This window comes from Sebastes umbrosus, chromosome 10 (assembly GCF_015220745.1).
Source record: "Sebastes umbrosus isolate fSebUmb1 chromosome 10, fSebUmb1.pri, whole genome shotgun sequence".
Lineage (NCBI taxonomy): Eukaryota > Metazoa > Chordata > Actinopteri > Perciformes > Sebastidae > Sebastes > Sebastes umbrosus.
The window spans coordinates 3272213-3293177 of NC_051278.1; the positions used below are offsets into that span (position 1 = coordinate 3272213).

A 20965-nucleotide genomic window follows, 5' to 3' on the forward strand; every position below is an offset into this window, starting at 1 on the left:
AACTATTTAGTCATTCGTGAACCCCTGATCTAAATTGAACTCCCAATTAAATATTTACTGCTTCACAGGAGCTCTCAGCAGCAACTGTGCTGCTGTAGCAACACCCCTCCACATGAGACACACAGCAGTCTCTTTTTGTTTGTAATTATGAATTCTCAATTGTCTTTACTAAATAAAGTGCATGAAATTCCCCGGCAACGTCTGCATGTCTGTTTTTTTTATGCTGTTATTTTTGGTCAAAATGGCTTTAATTTTCAATTTCATCAGTGGGTTGTCTTCTTGTATCCTTAAAACTTGAACTATTTCACTGCTGTAGATGATGTTTATGGGCGTGCCACTGTTGTGAGTGGGACCTTTTCATTTATTTGGGTAATTCCGCCTCCAGCTCTGCTCCCGTCTTGAAGATATCAAAAGGAAAGGTTGGTATCTGCAGAATTTCTCTTCTTTCCTTTCCTTCAGTTTGTTTGAGTCTTAATGAAAGTCTTCTCGAGACTAAATTAATGTTATTACCTGGGTAATGTCTATTAATTTAGTCTTGGAAGTATGCGAGAAGCCGTGAATCAATGAGAGCGATGACTGTAATGTGCTGCCTTGACCCGGGAAGAGACTAAATGTTGTGAAAGCAACAGACAAGAAAAGTCAGAGAACAACACCTAAGCTTTTTTTTGTTTGTTTGTGACATCAATCTGTTATCAGTCGTGTTGTCTTCGTCTATTTCTTCATTCCTTTTGTTCTGTGTTCATATTTCATGTCTACAAGCTCCTCGTCTCCCGCTTGTCTCCGGCTCTGTGCAAATAACAATTTATTTGTCCACCATGTTTTCTTCATCTATCCTTGTCTCCATTAATTCTTATTTACGCTTAAAATAGACATCATTCTTTTCTCCGGCAACCATCAAACCGTCGGCGCTCTCATCCATCTTCTGCCCTTCTCTTCTCCCAACTTGTTCAGAACAGGCTATTCTCTCTTCTTATCTATCTCCCCTCTCCTTATGCTGTCTTCTTTTATTAGTCACTATATCCCTACGGTGTCCTCATTTTCTTCTTCATCTCTTGAAACTGCCTTCCAACTTTTTTCTCCTTTCCACTCATCCATCCATTCAAACTTTCTGCTTTCCCTTCCGTCTGTTAAAAAGACATACATATCTGTCAATTTCAGTTCATGCAGCGTCATTTTAGTTCATGTTTCCCCTCCCAAACGGCTCTGAAGTGATTTCTATGTACTAAAAACAAACTTATCATCCTTAATTACAGCGTGCTGCAACAGTGAGCAGCATCCACCCCCCCGCTGACACGTATCGCTTTTCCCCAAATAAAATTCTGGTGATTATTTTATTTAAAAATCTCAAATCACGGCTTGAAAAAACAAACTGTGTTTCAATTTACAAAGAGCTGGAGTTTAAACTGTGTTGACAATTATATGATTTTGGCATTATGGACGTCAAATTGTACAGTTTTGTCTTTTTTTTTTTCAGCCAGCAATATGAAGTGTTGTCAAAGCATCTTTTCCACAGTGAAAAACGCATATTCGATGCCCATAACTCTCCATGTGGTAGCTGTAAACTCATGCATAAAGTGTAGTTTCACCCCCCAAAAAAGTAAAGCTGTTACAGCTAGAGGTATCTGGTGGTTCAGGTTGTTTGGGTTTAATATGCTGAGGTGCCACTGGGGCTTCTGCTGCTATGCATACCCGATCCACTGGAGGTGAGAGGAATGTCATGTCAGGTTGCAGGATGGATGGCTGCATTGATGGATTTGTGTATTATGTGTACGTGTAGGTGTTCTGCAGCATTGCAACTTTTTGCTGCCTCACCCCAATCTCCCGTGTTACACATGAAAGCATGAATGAATTTATGCTTCATCACAGTGTCGGCATGTGAAAGCTAACCTTTAGCTGGGACGACAATAAATCTAGTGTTGTTAAGTATTCTTTTGACTCCAAAAATGGATGCTAATCCACAGCTGCTACCTGCAAATAGTCAATTTGAATTTGGACTAGCATCCACATATCAATATACAAATCACCCAAATACTTGTTGAAGTGATTTTGAAAAGAAAAAAAGGTCAAGGAAATCTTTCTACCTGTTTGGTTTTTCACTCTGAAACAGTTAAAGCCTCAGGAAGAAAACAAATCTGTGCAAAATTAGCTTTCAATTCAGCTTTCATTTCATATCAAGAGGTCCAAAACAAGTGTAGTTATATTTAGTTCTTCTATTTTATTGCTCACTCATGAAAATGACTCAGCTTGACATATTTGGAGAAGCACAATGTTGGCTATTGTTTTTATTTATTTAGAGATTCATGTATCAGTCAGAAGACAACGTGTGATATGAAGAAGTACAGTAGCCCACCCACTCATTGCCTCATTCACTCATATTCACTACCATCCTCCCTCCCTCGTTCCCTCCCTTATGTCCTTTTTCAATAGATCACTATTGCCCTTCCTCACTTCCTCACTCACACCCGTATTCACTCATTCACTACGTCCCTCCCTGCCTTACTCACTTGCTCCTTCATTCACTCCCTTACACACATAATGCGAACAACCCTAAACCATTCAAACACTGGCATCAGATGGACTCTCTTTTCCAATTTAAGAGGACTTAGACTATGCTGACGACCTCACTCTCCTATCACATCTACCAAGTCACATGCAAGACAAAACATCTGGACTACAGAAGAATGCAAACATGCTGGGAGTTAAGATTAACATCGAGAAAACAGAAGTCATGCCCCTCAGCATAAAAGAACCAGCTGTCACAGAGCTAAATGGACAACAACTGACGTCATCCTTCGTATACCTCGGAAGCCGGGTAACGTCAGATGGTGGAGCTGACCGAGACATTATGGCCAGATTAGGAAAAGCAAGGACAGCATTTCTAAGACTTGGAAACATCTGGAAGTCGACACACATATAACTAGAAACACCAAGGTAAAGTTATACAACAGCTGTGTACTATCTGTCCTTCTATATGGTGCTGAGTGCTGGAGAATGACTGAAAGAGACATAGGAGAGCTTTTCAGCTTTCACAATACCCACCTCAGGAAGATCATGAGGATATTCTGGCCTATAGGAAGATTACAAACCATGAACTACACAAAACGACAGAGTGCTTGGACGTTGGAAAACTATATTGAGAAGAAGAAGAATATGGAGATAGCTAGGACATGTATTAAGGTAACCATCTGATAACATGACAAAAGTGGCATTGCGTTGGACACCAGAGGGGAAAACGCAAAAGAGGGAGGCCCAAAACAATCTGGAGGCAAACCATCGATGGAGAAATGAAGACGAGAGGATACAGCTGGAACAGCATTGAGAAGAAAGCAAACAACAGAGATGAGTGGAGATCCTTAGTCCTTGCACTAGGACTAAGTAAGTAGGACACAAGGACTAAGCAAGTATGCTCACTACCACCTTCACTCATGCCCTTAGTCATTCACTTGCTACGTCACTTTGTCCTCACCCAAGTTATGAGTCTCTCTGTAATCCTGCTGCCTCTATATGACCTACATAAGCAAACGAGACCATCAGAGAGAAGATTAGCTATTTCTATAAAGTCATCGATGCCACAGGATCAGATTCCACACAAAATCAGACGACATTGTGCAAGTTCACCAGAAACTCCTTCAGCTCGGACTCTAGCGGGGCCTCAGTGTCAGACCCAGATCCGGATTTGTGGTCGCCTTCGACCTGCTGTCGGAGCTCCGGCGGGAGGCGGAGAGCTCCGCGCCCCGGCAGCATTCAAATGAAGGGTTTTCTAAAGGGACTCTGGTGCTCGGGAACACTACTGCTTTTGTCCACAGGGACCGCCAACATCAACATGAAATGAAAGTTCACGTAGTAGCTTTTACGCACTCCCCCGGCCTCGTCATTCCTTTATTCTCTCTCTCTCCCGCTGACTACACCCTGTACTGAATGAAGGCCAGCTTTTTTTCCCTCCACTGTTTGAGTCTATTTATGTGCTATAATTCTGCAGTCTAAATGCTCATGAGTAATTCTGACACACTTCACTGCCATTCAGCTCCTCTTCCCATTCAGCGTCTGAGTGTGTCATCCTCCCTTCTCTCCCCATAACGTTGTCTTTGTCTGTCTTTTTCATGTATATGGCACTTCCTTCCTATCTTTGTAATTCTATCCCCATCTCCACTGTGCCTGTGCTCTCGACCCCTTCCCTCTACTTCACTGTCTCTCCCTCATTGCTGCCTTTTTTTTCCTCCATTTTACTCTTCTTCACATTTATCTTTTTCATTATTTTTTTACCCACACAAGATTTGCGGTCCAATTTACTTTGTAATCGATCTACTTTAAATTGCATCCCTTTGGTTTCTCCACAATTACTCGATGTTTAAACAGCAGAATATGTATTCTGGTATCTGACAGCACAGCGCTGGAAGAAAATGGACTTGAATTCAGTTGAGGACAACTGGTGGAGTGTAGCATGTGATAGTTTTTGATAGCAGCCATGGTTGAGATGTGTGAGTGTATCTGTATGTGCGGTGCATGAATGTGTGTGAGCATGTTTGCATATTTCTGCCAAATTAATAGCTTGTCAAAAGCATTAATTTAGACACAGAAGGCGGGAGGTGAATGTCTGCTGCAGCTGCTTAGACCCACAACACCAGACAGACCCACTACTTCTCAAATATCTCTGACAGGAAAAGATTAGACGACTCTTCTAGAGCTGCAGAATACATTCAAATGAACGTATTTGCATAAAACGGTTGCTATATGAAATCTTCCTACGAATATCCAGCAACACGTGTACATTTCCGCTGGTTACATGCATACAGTCTTTTCAAAATAAACTTCCGTCTTCACAGGAAACAACTTCCTTAGGTTTAGGCAACAAAAGTACTTTGGTTAGGTGTTGGAAAAGATCGTTGTGTGGGTTAAAATAACTACAGAAGTAACGTTACTGACATGACAAATAAATCAACATTGACCAACCTCTCCAACCCGACCTCCTCCCTACATGGCGTTTGACCCTCTTTATACTTTCACAGTTATGTGGATTACACATGAATTGATTTTGTGGGATATATATATACGAATTACAGGGCATTTCTTTTTGCAGGTAAAGCTACTAACGGTGTATGGGACCAGCCTGAACTCAAACACACCTGTGCATAGCGACCTGGAGGAGCATAATGACTGCTGTCATTGTGAATTTAAACTGTAGGAATACTGAGTCTAATCTATGTTAACTCTACACTACATTCTTCAAGAGGCAAGCGTTTTAATCGGTTACGACGGGAGCACTTCTACTACAGGGTATCTTAGATGAAGAAGAAGAAGCAAAAGAAGAAGAAGAAGAAGAAGAACTGCCTGACTTCTGCTTGTCTGCAATAAAAGTCTTGATGCAACAAGACAAGACAAAACTAAACTCCTCCTCATCGGCTCCAAGTCCACCCTCAGCAAAACCAGAAACCTGATGGCACCGCCGTCTCCCCTTCCTCCCAGGCATGCCACCTTGGCGTGATCATCACCCCCAACCTCTCCCTCAACCCCCATATCTGCCAAATTGTCAAGTACGGATCGCAACGCATCCGTCAGACTCCTAACCCACACCTAATCCTGGCATCACATCACCCCGGTCCTAAAAGACCTCCACTGGCTTCTTGTCTCCCATCGGATCAATTACAAATTCCTGGTCCTCACCTCTTAGACCTCCTCTCCCCCTACCAACCATCTCGCTACCTCAGATCCAACCTGCTCCCTATCAACCCTCCAAATTCGACCTCGAGGACGGAGCCTTCTCCGGGGCCGACACTAGAGACTCTGAGTCTCTTCCAATCTTCCAATCCCGCCTCAAGTTCACTTCTTTTGGCCTCTCTTGGTTTTCTATCCTTTTCTCAATTATTTCCCTTGATCTCTTCATGTTTAGTTTCCTCCCCTCTCCTCTCCTTCTCTTCTTTCCTTGAATCCACTCCACTTTCCTCATTTCCTCTCATCTCCTCCTCTTTTATCCCCATTTCCTCTCTTCCTTTTCCATCCTTGTCTCATCTCATCTCTCCCCTCCTCCTCCTCCTCCTCTCTAGATAAATAGTTCCAGTTCTCTCTCTCCCTGCTGGCTATATAAGCGGGGTCACGTCTGCTGCCCTTCACTGTCATCCTCTGGACGGACTTCAAACGCAGCTGCCACTTCCAGCCTTCTCTGCATTTCTCTATGTGTGTCTATATTTCTGTGTCTGTTTTGTATGCATGACACAGACGGAGTATCCCTGCTTCTGTCCATCAGTTTCAGTTAGCATTAATCTCCCACCATCACCACTGTACACACACACACACACACACACACACGCACACACACATAAACACACACTGTGGCTCAATAACTTCCTGTCACATTTGCACTGGTGGTGAAGGACCACCACCACGACCCAAAGCTAGAAGGGATAATTCAATCCATCACTCATCCCAGGACACGCACACACACACACACACACACACACACACACACACACACACACTGCAATGCTATCTTCACAATGACACAATGATCCTGTATTATAACAGCAGGATAAACTAACTCGTTTTAGAGATTTTCTTCCTGTTTGGGTGTCTGGCAGGTGGAGCTGCACTCCAATCAAGAAAAACTAAGAAGATACTTGATTTGTATTGGAAGCAGGTTCATGTTCTCACTGCACTGATTCAAACCTGTAAAAAAGACTGAAGATAAAAGTTTTTTCTTTTTGTTGCCGTGTGTCTGCTGTCTCTCCCACTCATTCCTCTCTTTGTTCCCCTCTCTCGCCTGGATGTCGTTATTTGTTTTTCACTCTTCCCCCTTCCCTCTTCTTTGTTTTCCTCCCACAACTTCACAATTTCTTCTCCCTTTCTTGCAGACTTTTTTTATCCTGTGCCACCTTTTTCTTCTCCCATTTTCTATCCGACTAAAAGGCACAGATTTAAGCTTCAGTAGTCAGTATATTTTTTGGCATCATTGGGCAAAAATCCCATAATAACCTTTCAGCATGTTGTAGTTCAAGTGTTCTGAGAGAAAACTAGACTTCTGCTCCTCCTCATGGCTCTGTTTTCAGGCTTTAGAACATCTAGCCCGTGACGGGAGACTTTGACCAATCACAGGTCATTTCATTGAGAGAGCGTTTCTATCGGCTGCGCTCCAGTCATGTGACCGGAACTTGGCGTTCCTTCACCAGATTTCACAAAGGCGGCGGTGTCACAAATTTTCTCATTTGACAGCTAAACCGTGCACTACAAGATGATTCTGAAAACATCTGAGGAGAGAAATAGGCATTAACGTAACAGAATATTGATTCATATTTGATCAGCGCAGCCTAGTTTGACCGTTTGGTCGGAGTTCGCAAGTGATTGACAGCCGGCTCTCATAGACGGCAGCTGGACAGCAGACCTCAGATCAGCTCTGACTGCTTGTTTTCCTCCAGTCTGTGAAATCCTTCATATGACGTTAGGAGCAGCGGAGGACACAGAGGAACATGATTTTTTCAGGTTACCTGTTTCAAGTTTCTACTGTCACGATATAGCGACCGTTTTATAGAAATAACTGCTCCAATCTTGCCTACTTCAGCTTTAATTGCATTAAGTCTTATGTTTCTATTCTCTTCTTTTCTACAGTATAAAGGACATACATGTTTCTTTCTTTTTCCCCCACTATGTTTTATTCACTTCTATTCAGACTCTAATGCTGCCTCCGTCTGCAGAGGACAGTAGGCCAGCTGGGAGCTGCAGAATACAGATGAGAGAAGGTGAGATGAGAGGTCAGGGAACAGACACTTCCTACCAAGACCGTTAATTGCGTTCTTTATGCTCGGGTCGGCCAGCAGGGAGCATTCAACTTACGGCCATTTTGTTTTCTTTTTTCAGTGTGGAAGCAAAGTGAAGAATTTAGTCTTTGACCCCGGCTGCTGAAGCGTATTCATCCCCTCTCATCTGGTGTTGACCAGCTAGCGCTGTTCCCATAGCGATAACCAGCAGCAGCAGCGGCATCATCAAGTGCTGCATAACAGCTTTTTGATTTCAGTTTTTGTGTTCAGATTTCAGGAAAAAAAAAAACACACAGATAAACGGCCGAACATGCAGATTCACAGCTGCAGGCAGTGTGTGTCCTCTCATCCAGATACCTCAGCAGGCCAAATGCTTTTCTTTACGACATTGTTCCATTTGTTCTTATTGTAACGTGCAAGATTATCTTTTAGGAGGAGAACTCTCTCAGCAGGATGAATGAAGGGCTGTTTCCTTTTCCCTATATCTGACTTCTCCACAATCCCAGTTAGTGTGGAGCTGCTATTCGTATGTGATCAGAATGCATTACGGCAGTTGTTTTTCTTTGCTTCTCTTAGACTGCAAAGATGCAATGATTGGCCCGCGTAAGCAGTGATGTCAGTGACAAACTGATGACATAATGCCTGTTGTGAACATGGCGGAGGCTTAAGTGTGTAGATGTCCGTTCAACCAACCTGTTGCATCTGAAATTTAGAATGTAAAAAACAAACAAACACGTGTTACCTAAACATGTAGTCTTATATTTAACTCTCAGGACTACTTTTTTCTCTCCCTCCCAACTCGTCAAATACCGCCGTTGGTAAGCGCCCCTCGGCATCGGAGACCGACGCACGGAGTCACCCTTTAGCAACAGTATTGGACAAACTGGGCTTTCAATTGGTATTTGATGAGTTGGGAGTGAGAATGTGTTGCTCTTGCCACCAGTCTGCCAGTGGACTTACTGTTGGAAATATGCTATTTTTCAGTTGTTTAAGCCTTTTTGAAATACAGAAAATAAGATTACAAACACTGATAACATGCTACATTTCTGACAGCTTTTTAGGGTTACACTTCCAAAATATTGGGGACTTACAAGAGACTTTAAATAAAGAAGCTGCGATATCCTGACCCTAGCATGGGTCAAGCGTCAAAAACACCGATTCACATGACTCACATTGACTGTAACATGTAAAGACAGCGGAGTTCCCCTTTAAAGAAGCAAAAGTTTTGCAGAAGGACTAGATATTTACTGCCCTGTGGCCCTGAGGGGGGCCGGTGTGTAGAGAGGGACATTGTCCTGAGACGGCATCTGAGGTCGTCCTCAAGGGGCTGTTTAGATGAGATGTGTGTGTTTAGCTCTCATGGTCACCTGGTGCTGCGGAGTCGAGAGTTTGAATAGACCGGACAAGGACAAGTGATGATTGAGTGCCAACCGGTGACCACTGACAACCTACAACACAATTTACAGGTTATAGTTTGGGGCTTGGAATCCATATATAAAACTTATCATATGTGCAAAGTGTTTTTTTACCAAAGAGGAAAATCAAATCGATTCGTAAGCAATGTAATATTTATTGTGGCGGTTTAATTAATTTTCCTTGTTTTTACATTGTACAGATCTTGCACAAGTAAAACTGTGCTGGCAAGACAAGCATCCATGTGTTATTTATTTCCACCCACAGGACAAATGCAGTTATTTTCAACATCATCCTATAGCTCACGCTGGCATTACTTTTTTTTCCATGTCAGAATATCTTCGTTCCATTTCTATGTTTTCTATAGAAAAAGAGAAATCTATTTTTTACGTTATACTTGCTGACATTTGCAACTGCATCATTTGTATTTGTGAAAAAAAACAACTTATAACAAACTTATTTCTTGCTTGCTTGATTAACTGTAATAAGTGTGCACGTACACCAGATTTGGGGACATGTAAGCAACATGCAACATCCAACAGGAAACTGAACCCCGGGTGAAAATACCCCCAACCCCTCAACCCCCTATGTATTTTGGACATGTCCAACTGAGAGGAGAGGCGGACTCAGAACAAACTGGCCTGTTAATGCCTCAGGATCCCCCAGGAAGAGAAAAACATCAGGACCACTTTGTTCAACCTGCTGCGACCGCGACCCAGATAAAGAGTGGGAAGTGGATTGATGGAGAATGGACCAACTACAGATCAGTGTGAAAAAAAACTGCATTGTTGAAGGTGCTTTCTATCCTGTCTTCTAAACAAAGTAGCATCCCAACTTAATCTGAATATTATGCTCATTCTTTCCACTTTACTTTTAGCTTTACTCTACCTGAAGTGACTCCTGCAGAGGCAGCACTGTCTGCGTGGGTTAGGTCATTCTCGGTGTGATACTGCAGCTAATTTGTCATCTAAAAGTTGAGCTGACAGGGTAAAACGGCTCTCATAATGCACCGTTGCATTTGGAGAAGGAGAAATAGAGGTGCATGTGCTCTGCTTTGCAACTGTAAGTAATTCATTGTGAAGTTGTGGCCCCGCATGTTTCCTTGTGTCTCTCTGTAATTAGGATCCATGTTTTATAGATGTCATGTCTCTTTGTAATATAGTCTGAGCGTGTGCAAAGGAAAAGAATGTGATGCAAGCTACGCACTTTTGTTTTTGGGACAAAATGGAGGCTGCGCCTGCAGAGCAGTGGGGGCCTCGGCTTGCTCTAGTTAGGGCCTGCAGCTATGCATTATTGAGTGTGGTCCTCTGCAGGGGGTACGACACACACCCTCAAACACAGTCTGAGAGGTGGGGAGCCAGGCCTTGGCAGCCAGGGGTGCATCTCGTCTGCTGCTGCTGCTTAATAAATGAGTCTGACATCAGTGGAAGCGGGGAGTGAGAGGAGAGGAGACGAGGGAATCACACACAGAGACCAAAATAGTTGGCAAGAGACTTAGAGCGTTTCATGGCGAGCAATGAAAGCAATTCTACTGTATTTATCAGTTTATCTGCCTCCGTCTCTCCATCATACCATACACTTCTTCTCTTTCATAATAATTATTGCTGACGCCCCCCCCCTCCCCCCCGGCGAGCTGCTCAGCAACCGTCAGCAGATGCACTGAACAATGAGCTGGTTCCTGATGAATAGGAGTTTCCATATAAACTGTGCGGGCCTTGGGTGAGTAAAGTTTTGAATCTAAAAATGGTATTCATAAAGGTACACTGTGGAGTAGTCTTTTAAACAGACATGGTTCTGTTTACAGTCAGGGGCGAGTTCATAAAGAATGGATTGGGGCTGCTGATAGCACCATGAGTTGTGCATCATTTTCAACCGCGTCTCAAGGCCTGATTCACAAAAGGTATTGTGCTAACGATATTACAGCGCAACCACGCCCTGAATGTTTTGCAGCTGATTGCAATTATCCATGTGGCAACGTATACATGCGCTTGAGGAGACTCATCACTGAGTCGATTCGGGCCTCATAGACCAGGCTCAGGTCGGACTTGGGCCCATTTAGCTTCTCTCCTTTCATTGTGCTCATCTGCACCTCAGAGAACACATCATAACATTTGAGACATTTCTTGAGTTTGTTAAATACCGGCAGCGATCCCACCGCAGCAGGAACAATAATGCACATTTATGCACGAGGCACAGCAGCGTAAATTCATTTATTCATTTATTTTTCATGACACTACTCATTGCATCCTGTCATCCCAAAATAAGAGTCTGAGCAGATACCCTTTATAAACGCTCTTCAGTTCCCAACAACTCTTTGAAGACACTAATAATTTCACTGTAACTGCAAGTGGCTGTTAGCGCTGTTAGCGCTGTTAGCACCCACCCTTTATGGGTGCTTTGAGAATTTATTTTTGTCTTATTTGTGCCGGTTTAGTGGATGCAAAAGCAGCACAATCCTTTTGTGAATTGGCCCCTGAATGTTCCTCACCCAAGCGTATACCGTGTGTATAATTTAATGCCCAACAGACACATTGAATGCTACTGTACCTCATCAAATACTTGCAAAGCTAACTTTGTGAATGTTTTGAAACTCTGAATTGTTAAGATTTTGCCAGGGGACATTTTGTGTAGACACACTTCAGCAAACATCGCTGTCAGTCACAGTGGTTTTGATATGAACTTTTTAAAATGCTAAACAGAGTGGCTTTAAATGTAAGAGCTAAATTAGATATTAGTTCATAATTAAATATATATACAATTAGCTAAATGTTTTAGGATGATTTAGGAGCTAACTGGTTCCATGATCAAACTTTAATCTACTGCTACAATCTAAAAGCCACATTAGCATGCCGTCTCTGCAGTCAGGGAGATGTGGATTGCATCACAAGATACAAACAGAATGGGGACCCACTCATCAAAGCATCCACAGTTTACCTAACAGGACTGGGATATAATCATTTATCACATTTCAGTGCAATCTTTTTTTTCTGTTGTCCAAAATACTGATTGAAAAAAGGAAAGATTGGATTATCTCTGACGAGAGCTGAATCTGTCCTGGAGGCTCACGGCGGCCCAACACCTTCATGAAACACTTTTTTATTTTTACATAATGTGTCACCCATCTGCGTATCAGTATCACTAAAAGCATTTGTATTAATTTGGTTATATTGATTTCTAAACATCACATTTAATGTCTCTCTGTTCTTTGTCTCCTTAACAAGTTTCTCTTTCTTCACAACCTCGTGCCCTCCACCCATCCTTCCTCATCCCCTCCTCTTTCCAATTAATTTCCACTTGAGCGTTACCTGCTTCCTCCATTTGTTCCGTGTCCCTTCTTTCGACCGTATTTCCGCCTAACACTCCTAAAACCAATCTGCTTTCAATCACCTCGCCGGGTGAAGATATTCCAACCAGCACATCCGGGCTAAAATTATTGACATGAGTGAAGCGAGCGAGCTGCGCCCGACACATCCGCTGATGGCAATCTCTCTTCTTCTGCCACTGTAGTGCCACTTGTTCTACCTCTGGCACTCACACACTCAGGTGTATACACAGACACGTACTGCACCATCTAACACGCACGCTCTTCTGCGTGTCATCAATCCTAATCATTCTGACCCAAATAGAAATAAGCACGGATTAAATGCAGCTGCTCGACGGATCAAAGAGCAAAAGAGAGAGAGAGAGAGAGAGAGAGAGAGAGAGAGAGAGAGAGAGAGGTGGGCTTCCTTTGGAAACAGAAATGACTAGGACCATTAGGAAAGATGAGACGCAGTCCAAATGGCCCCTCATTACGTTGTGCTTGCTTTCTGACATTATGTTCCATACGAAGTGGCTCTTTTGCCTCGGTAACGCTGATCGATATCGCTCTGTCCTAAATGCAACAATTACACCTGAGCGTTTAAAAAGCTTAGCTGGCAATTCTACAGTGAGAAGGGGAAAAAAAATCAATGCGTGAGGAGGGGAGGGGGGGCAAGATTTGTAGTTTGCTATGAAGCCCGGTTTCATTTATTAATGCTATTGATAGATCGGCTTCTCTCTTTTGTCTTTGCTGCTCACAGGTCTGCTGTTAAACAAGGTGCTGCTGGTCAATGCAGTCTCTTTACCCCAACTGCTTTTCCCATTAGTTGTGCGACTGGCCTAATTCCAAACAGCTGTCGATTGATCTGGGTGTTATCTCTGTGCTATAATGCAACAGCACATCTGGGCCATGTATAGGTTTCTAAGTTGTTATTGATCGCCGAGGGTTTGTAGTAGAAACTCCTGCTCCTGGGCTTTCCGAACTGTCGGAACACGGCTTGTTATGAACAAATAGTCCCAGGAACTGAACAGTGGGACTAAATCAGAGATAAAGGGATGTTTTACGCGTATTTATTTTGACCACATCTGAAGATTTGTGGAGATTAGAAGGATAAATGATTTTAAAAAGCTATGAGAAGCAATGCAACTGTTCTTTGTAATTTACTGTTGCACCGTGTTGGGTGAATGGGTGTTGAAAAGACGACATGCAGAGGTGGAAAGGGGGATTTTTGACCAGCGTACCGATGATCCGTTGAGTGTTTTCCTCAAGAACACTATATATGTCATGATTCAGGCTATCCCACCGTTTGTAGCTATACCTGTGGAAAGTAATGCACTGTAATTCGTATACATCTCACAAAATCAATCTGTATTTAATCTACGTATCAGTGAACCAGGAAGTATAAAGAAAACACTGGACTTTCACCCATAAGACCGCTGTCTGTGTCCCGTGTGAAACCAAAAGTCTCAACTTCTGGAGTTATTTTAACCCAAAACCATCATCTTCTCCTAAACCTAACCAAGTTGTTTCCTGATGGAAGACGTCAAGAAGTTTATTTTGAAAAGACTGCATGGATGTAACGGACTGAAATCGACACATGTTGCTGGGCATTCGTAGGAGAACGATTGATAAATGAGGAATAACTTTTCGTAACATATCACGAAGACATGTTGCATGATTTTTGGTAATTATGGAATGAAAACTAAAACTAGACTTGCGTTTGACGTGCAGATAACATCCCTGAGTCCTTCGACGCCGCTTTAACAAGCCAACATTAAGTCCTCTTTGAGCAAACTCCGGTACGGTTTGTTTGGGCAGTTGTGAACACAGTAAAACAACCGAACCAAGACTGCTTGTGAGAGGTGAACCAAAACGCAGGCTGCCTGCGCAGCATTTGTTGAGATGGCAGACGACAGGTTAACATGAGTGGGAGAGGACGGACCTGGACTTCTGCAGAGGTCCGATGTTTGCTTGATGTTTGGGCCGAAGAGAACACACAGAATATGATTAATAACGTCGGCAAACGTTTATAAAGTCACAAACTGGAGAAGGGAGTTGCGTGCAGTCGATCAGTACTAAATCGAAGTGAAAAAAGATGAATTTGCTCCTTTGTACACCCCCCTCAGCTAATTCATTATTTGATGTGGTCTGTTTTGATTTGTGCACTGTGAAACCGAACCAGACTAAATAGAAAACTAACCAAAAATATAAATTTAACACAGATTCCGACGAACCAAAAAAGCGCCCTCAGAGGTTCCTGGAAAAAAGTTCCTGCGGTGAAAAAGGGCCACTAGTTAGCAGCTTGTCAAGAACATCCCCTCTGTCCCTCTGCCTCCTCATCTCCTTCTTGTTATCTCTGAACATTTTAGTTATGGTTGAGACAGACGCGACGGCGGCACAACTGAACACAGACACAAACCTCAGCACATACTGAGTGAGTGTGGATGAGAGTTAAAAGGGGAAGAAAGTGGAAAAGACACAGTGAGGCAGCAGAGACACGCTGAGCTGTGAGTCTATTACACACCATGCTGCTGTCCAAATAAAAGCCTTAATGGTACATCAGCACACTTTGACTAGAAGAGTATGAGCAGGTCTGACAGCACGGCGGAGCAGCACCTTGTCGTACACACTCCTAACGTACGTATCGTATTGTACACGCACACACACACGTATGCATGAAGCTCAGCAGTGAGTTCAGTAATTCTAATAACCTACAGAAACGATCCAAAGGTTAAAGTCTGAACATGAATCAGAATCTGAATCGATTTTTTTTCATCTGAATCGACAATGAAATGTAATTTTTCTTGCTGACATATTGGACACGTACAACCTTTAATCCACGTAACGGCCGGGAAAGGTCAGGACGGGGTTAATAGACTCCAGATGTAGCCAGAGGCCAAAAATAGCTGTAAAATGGTCATGGACATTTTTAAAAACCAGCTCTTGTGCGGGCAAAGAAAGCAACAACAGAGCCTCTGTTATTATTATTGGTCCACACGGTGAAACATCTCACATATGTCTGCCATAATTACATGTCTCCTTTATCTTTCATTTGATCTCATGTAGATTGAGAAGTGTATAATTATGCAAAGCTGCTGAAGCTCAATAAAGATGCCGATACAGCTAATTAGTGATAGTATCAGCCTCATCATTAACAATCTTAGTGTTGTGATAACCTTAGTGGGCAACTATGTGTTCACTGTATACTGTATGTTTTTGTGTTTAATTGAGTCCACTGGGAGTTCCAGTATGGCTCCACAACATATTCCCCCAATGATTGAGCTCCATGAGGCACCGGTGTCTAGCACTAATGGTCCGAATGCCCCTCCATCCCCACCCCCATCTCCACCCAACACAAACAAACGCTTCCTCTTGCTCTCTCTGTCACGTACACACTCTTGTCTATTCACATTTCTGTAGAGCCTTCCCATATTTGTGTGTTCATCCAGCCCAGCCTACCATATTCTGTAAGCTCTTTTCAGTGTGCAACCTTCTGCACAGATACTCTGTCATTGCTTTTCAAATTCACACCCAAAGTGCACTTGAGCTCCATTGCAAGCTGCTTAGTTCAGAAAAAAAGGGGTAAAGAAGGACACACATGTATTCAGGGCAATGAAAGCAACATGGCACATCAAAAACGAAAACAGCAAAAGCTTCTATTCAGCACCGGAGACGACGAGCTCGCAGAGGCGCCGAAACATTTCAGCACCAAGGACAGCGCTCGCAGTGAGTCATTAAAACGCATTCAGGTTTTACTGTAGAGATTAGGGAGGAATTACAGCGGCATTGGTCAACTGAAATCAGGTGGTACATCTCTTTGTGGATGTATTTATTTAATTTAAAAAAAATAAATAAATAGAAGCTGTAATGTGGCTGTAGAAGAGAAATAGTTTGAAAAGTGTGAGAATACAGAGGTCAGCTTCTGGAATAAAGAGGTACTGGTTGAATAGAAACTATTTTGAAGTTGCCAGCTTCTCTTTTGTCTACAGTTCTCATCACGGAGGCCCCTACCTCATGAATGCGGTGCCTAAAGGATCAGTTCACCTGATTTAAAAAGCCTTTTCTCGCTTAACTCTAGTGGTATCTAGCCATCCGGATCGTTTTGGTTTTAAGACATTTGTCTTTGACACTTCTGCCTTATTAATGGGCTTGATACTGTTCAGGGTGGGTGAGAGAATGCAGCAATTTGGGGTGAACTAACGATTTAACAAATCTGCATGTGAACTATCTCCAAGCAGTCCAGTTCAATTCAGTTCAGTTCGTTAAACATTAGAAAAGGTAGCTAGTACTTTTTTTAGTACCACCTCAGTCAAGGATCCGATTCTAGAAGGTGGAATTAAAACAGTGCAGACGACTGATTGGTCAGAGAGAATCTTCACTAAAGCGAAGACACGGGACATCCTGCCACAAACACGCCGTTTTTTAAATAGCCAACCTTCAATAGCGACTGCATTTTTTTTAATTCACTTGACCCAGATTTTAAAAAAAAAAGAAAAGAAATGGCAGCTCGCAAAAAAAGTGCAGACTTCCTCTGTGTGGTTGCCGATGAAATGGTTCAGCGAGTGTCTCGTTGAAAATTATATCACGATAGTTTCATGTGCCGTTGCTATGGTGATCAGCTGAGAATTTCGCCTACAATGAGGGGGTACTATCAGGGGAAGCAGTAGAAAACGAGATAGAGAAAAGGACCTGGTACCAGAAAGTGAGTCGAGTCGAACAGAGACGTAACATGCAGTCCACATGTGGACGCACATACATTCACAGTAGTGCAATGTAACAAAGTAATAGTACTTTTTTACAGTACTTTTTGGGAGTATCTGTACTTTAATTTTTTTCTGTCAACTTTCACTTTTACGCCACTACATCTCCTAAATAAAATGTGTACTTTTACTCTGATACATTTCTTCTAAGCATCTTCGTTACACGTTACTATTGCAAGCAAGCAGGTTTGGTGATTCAGTGGTTCCAGCTTGCACGTTACATCATTTGCATGATGGTAAACAAAGAGCTCTCAAAGCCGTAGTTAAGTTTCAATTCCTGCTCAAGTCCAGGCAGGCTGCAAGTCAGATCATGCTACATGCTACTACTAGGAAAGGAAAAACTGGATTTTGTTTTTTAAATCCTTTAAGTTGTGAAGACTTTGTTTTTCTTCAAGTGTAATGTAGCCTCCATTTTTAAGGTGGTGTACGTGTTAAGAGGATGGACTTTTATTTTTGCTTTCACTTTTACTTTCAATACTTAAGTACATTTAATATCAGAAAATGACTTTTGATATTTCAGTACAGAAAACACCAGATACTTTTACTGAAGTAATTGTAACAGGACTGGACGGAGGACAGGGAAAAGTAGTAGAAGTACAGTGGATAGTAGTGGAAGAACAGCAATCAATGACGGAGTCAGCTTAACGGTCAACAGGGTTTTTATTTACCCAAACTCATAATCTCACAAACACAACAGAAAATCTAGCTTCCTCAGGAGCCCTAACCCCGTAACCGGCAAACCAAAAGCTATCTTAGCCGGGCCGCTAGCCGGCTCACCCGCTCAACATATAACTAAGGTTCACCCTGGAGATCTAGTGTAGAAGAGACTGAGAGCTCCTCACTCACAGCATGTGCCACACCAAATGAGCTCTGCTGATTGTCCCTGAAGAGGAGATCAGCTCCAGGTGTGTGGCTTCCCCTCACACCTGCTCCCAAAACTCTCCAATGGGAGTGGGTACGGAGATGCCTTCCTTCCCCTAATAGGTGACTTTAACTTTTACTAAAGTCATTTTCTGTTTGGATATATGTACTTTTACTCAAGTTAGGCTTTCGGTTACTTCATCCATCATCCATGAACACACACCTGTCCATGAATTAGTTACAGGGGCACATAAGCAAACACACATGTTTTCATGGGAGTTTAAAAATAGGTGGCTCAATGCGAACACGTCAAAACACATCCTTCACATCCAGCTGGAAGACCGTAAAGGTAGCTCTGACCTCTCTTCTCCATTTTAAAGCCACTCTTCCTTCTCCCTCCATCTCCCTCTTACCCTGTTTGTATTTGTCTTCACCCCCCCCCTCCTCCTCCTCCTCCTCCTCTTCTCCTTATCCCTCCCTCTTGGTGGGATGGAATTTCAAACAGGAGCTGTGATCTCTTTCAATGACTTGAATGTTTGCTGCTTTTTTTCCGAAGACAAAGAGGGCCTTCATGTTAAGCGCTAACTCGGAGGAGGAATTTTCACAGTGCCATATACTGTACATCCCGGGGCTTTGGTTGCCTTTCTCTCTGGCTGTAATTACTGCATGCTCTTTGACCACAACAACCACTGCACCCTATGCAACTCCCCAGAGACTCTGTCAATCTCTTTAGTTACGGTCAACTCCTAGGAATGCAGCCATAAATCAGCAGTCGCCTCGGTGCTGTACAAACACAGGCGAGCACATATATTCATGCTGTTATATGGTTTCTTATTACTTTATTTTAAATTATACATAATTAAATGATAAAAACCTGCTTACAGTATTCATGCTGAATAATACATTGTAAATAAATGGTAACTTTGGTGTGTCTTTTGAGAGATATACGGTACCGTACATGGTGTTATGTTACCGACTGCTTGGTGTGGGATTCATGAATAAACTATTTTTATTTTTCACACTTGTCATGTGCTTCCCAGTGGGAGACAGAGGAGACAGATGTTTATTCTCATTAAAAATGTCTTAGCCTCTTGGGTAGAACAAATTTAGCCATGAGTCTATCATTCGGAACCGTTTGTTTATTAATTAATACAGTCGGAGTACTTAAAGTTAAGTTATCTTTGTTGCCTGGCAGTTGACATTTGAGACTGCAAAGTTTGTTCGAATCCAAATGTCCTTGCTCTCTCTCGGTGTGTAGGTGGTGTGTTGCATATAAAAATCTCTGGCTGGCTTTTGCATTTTTATAATTGCTGGATTTAAAAAAAACAAAAAACAAATAAAAGGCAACTGAGAACAGTCATCAGTGGAATGGGTTGAGTGTGTGCATGCATAGGAAAGTGTGGCATCGCGAGCTGAGATTTGAGACCATATACACTGAGTGAGAGGATGCCAATACTCTGATTGCACATCCATCGGAAGCGGTTGGGGGAAATGCTAATGGACCGTTAGCCTGCCCATTTAGATTAGCTGATAACAATGCTAAATCCAATGATAGCCAGACTGGTTGAGTGTGACTGCGGATAATGACACTGCTAATATCATGTCTGTTTAATGTCAGAAATGCTTCCATGCCTAATGGTATCTCCTCTAATATCCTGACATAGACAATCACTGGCTCTCATTCAAAATGCTCATACATCACTATTAATTCATGGGATCTGGAAACATGGACGTCATCGTTATATTACACTGCGCTGTGTATATGTATAACATATTCACACAGGGATTAGTTTTCAGTTTTACTTTATCTGTGCTCTACGGATATCGGACAGTAACTGACATATTCAGTGTGTTCTCTGTATGGGTTTTATGAATGATAGGGCAATTTGTAAGCCATTTTGCGTGCAATAAGAATGCCGTTCTTACTTTTGGCGTGTCATGCCTTGTACGCCATGTAGTCTGTACTGACTGCAATGTAAAAGCATCTGCGTAAATATGCCACGCTCAGAGCTAGAATAAAGCTCAGACATCGAATAAAAAGTGAAAGAGACTGCTGATGGAGGGAGGGGAGGTGGATGGGTCCAACAAACACAGGACTTTCAACGTTGTTGGTGTCCCAAAGTCTTGTTGAGTTATTTTGAAGGGACGTTTGTGACGTGTTTCCATTCTTATGTTACTTAATTTACATACTTAATTCAAGCCCAACCATGATGTTTTTCTTAAACTTAACTAAGTGCTTTTGTTTCCTAAACATAACCACGACTGTTTCACGGTAACAACGTGGCATTAAATGATGGCGAAAAGCCTAAAATGTAGATGACACACAGATTGTCCTTAAAATGTCACAATATTCATTCACCTTCCCATGAGATCCAGTTGATCGGTTTACTTACACAGATTATTTCATACATCCAGTTGAAATATTAGTAAATAAATAAATAAATGTCAACATAATGTTCAGCAAATTCAAACACTAAATCCATCAGAATTCTCCTCTAATTCTATTTTATCAATTTTTATATTCATCACCTGACAGTATGTATGGACAGATGTTTATGCTATGATTTTTTCAGTGTTTTTCACATTTAATATTTTCATATATATTATTAATATTCATACCATCTGCCCAGTTTTACAGACAGTCACACAGTACACTAGTCATTTCCCATAAGAAATACTCAACTCGTGAGCTTTTAATATCTGTGTTAAACAAAATAGCTCATGGATTCAGTCCTAATGTCTTCATTTCTGTTTAAAAAAAGAAGCTATGAGAAAGAAGGTGGTAGAGAAACCATAAAGTGAACGCTGAAATAACACAGCAAATTAATTGCATATGTTTTCAAATCACACATAGGTGGAAGAAGTAATTTAACTAAAATTACCAA

General features: G+C 42.2%; 1 protein-coding gene and 1 long non-coding RNA gene across 3 annotated transcripts in view; both read right to left on the reverse strand.

Moving 5' to 3' along the window:
• The window catches only part of LOC119496134 (pro-neuregulin-3, membrane-bound isoform), a 403417-nt gene that overhangs the window by 192088 nt on the left and 190364 nt on the right, over nucleotides 1-20965 (reverse strand). The gene's annotated exons all lie outside the window — the stretch shown is intronic.
• Nucleotides 17861-18518, reverse strand: LOC119496136. The gene is made up of 2 exons (XR_005208647.1): nucleotides 18023-18518; nucleotides 17861-17966 (listed from the first exon to the last, which is right to left on the reverse strand). It is a non-coding gene; the product is annotated as an uncharacterized LOC119496136 (long non-coding RNA).